The sequence below is a fragment of the Phocoena phocoena genome, chromosome 4 (assembly GCF_963924675.1).
Source record: "Phocoena phocoena chromosome 4, mPhoPho1.1, whole genome shotgun sequence".
Lineage (NCBI taxonomy): Eukaryota > Metazoa > Chordata > Mammalia > Artiodactyla > Phocoenidae > Phocoena > Phocoena phocoena.
The window spans coordinates 120,507,468-120,509,357 of record NC_089222.1 but is presented as its reverse complement, the minus strand read 5'-3'; positions in this window follow the sequence as shown (position 1 = coordinate 120,509,357).

Genomic DNA, 1,890 nt, shown 5'->3' with positions numbered 1-1,890 from the left:
TTCTAGGGTTAATCATTTTGGTTCATTTGGGAAATCTTTTTTCCCATAATTACTAAACAGCCCTCCCTAACTTTTACCACATGTGACTACTTAAATATACTGTTAGAGTGTGACTTTGTTAAACATGGTTTAATGTAATTCACCTGTCAGAACAACAGAAGGTTAAAGTTCTTAGGTTAGTCTAAACTACTAAAGATAACATTTAAGAGGTAAATGGAATTCATAATATCACCTCTTATTTATTGAGCAATATTTTAATATGAAAATTTTATATATAAAAATAGTATTTTAGGTACCTTTTCATTCTGTTTATAAATGTGTATTTGAATGGCTCTGTATATTATATTTACACTTTCATGTGTGAATGTTACCCATATTTCAGATCACTGCATTTTATTCTCTAATAATGTTTTTACAGCTGTTATCTTATTTTCCAAAGATAAATGTATTTTGGCATAGAAATCTATCTAGTTGAATTGTTTTGACTTCTAATAACTCTTATGAAAGAGGAATTAATAACTTTTTAAAGCAAGTATACAGGAAAATAAAAGACATTATTTTTTTCTAACAGAAACAGTTATGAGTCCAAGAAGAAAATGCTAATCTAGTTTCTGTATGTCAGCTTGTCTCCATAGAAGTAAAAGCCTATTCTACGTCATTATTACTTTCATTCTAATGACTTTGATGTGTTAGATTTGGACAGAATTTAAGTAAAGTCTCACTTCCAAGTCAAATGTAATGTCTATCTTCAAATATAATATGTCATGAAATTGTTGTCCTATCTTTGAAAAAAATTAAAATCATTTTGTGTACCACTTAAGATAAAAGTTCAAGAATCCTTCAACTGTCCAAATTCTGTTATCAACATCACTGAAAGTAGTGCCCAAAGAAAGCATTTTCTAAACTTTACAATCTAAAGGAAAAGAGAAGATTGCTCGTCACAGAAAAACAGAACTCTAATTCAAAAAAAAAGTCCGTTTTTAAGAGGATACTCTTATTGCCTATCATGTTTCCAAAGAATTCTGAACAAATAGTTTGTCTCAAACAGCTAGATAAGTTTTCAAATAATATAGTAAAAGCTATAACCAATGCAGAATTAAAATGGGCTCTAAATTCTGTTTTCAACTGGTACTTAGAATGTATTTATGAGGTAAGATCCTTTGCTTGAAAGAATCCACATAAAAGCCCATTAACTTGGCAGTTTCACGCATAAAGATATGAATAACTTCTGCCTTAAATTTGGCAGCCTGCCCTGGTTTGGGTCAGATTTTAGTCTTGAACACAAAGAGTATTTGACTAAGCAAAGAAACACCTCAATCTAGTAGAAAACAACTTTTTGTAACGCTAAAATGTGTTAAATTTGCCTGAGGATATCAATTGATATCTCACTGATTTTGTTTTCTTTGAAATATGACATAACTGCTTTTCGGAGGGAGCTTTTGAAAGATGTTTTCAACTTCTCTCAATCCTTTGAGTCACCCAGAATGAATTTAAAATCCAGGGAGTGGGGGCTTCCCTGGTGGCACAGTGGTTGAGAGTCCGCCTACCAATGCAGGGGGCACGGGTTCGTGCCCCGGTCCGGGAAGATCCCACATGCCGCGGAGCAGCTGGGCCCATGAGCCATGGCCGCTGAGCCTGCGCGTCCGGAGCCTGTGCTCCGCAGTGGGAGAGACCACAGCGGTGAGAGGCCTGCGTACCACAAAAAAAAAAAAAAAAAAAAAAAATCCAGGGAGTGGGAATGCATTGCCTTAGTTGTGATAAGCTTTAATTGAATGTGTGCAATATCAAAATCTATAAACTATAAGTTGAATAAAACATTTCCTGATGAAGCCGATAAGTATCTCAGTGCTTCGTTGTTATGGTCAGATTTTCAAATTTGACTTTACTCTT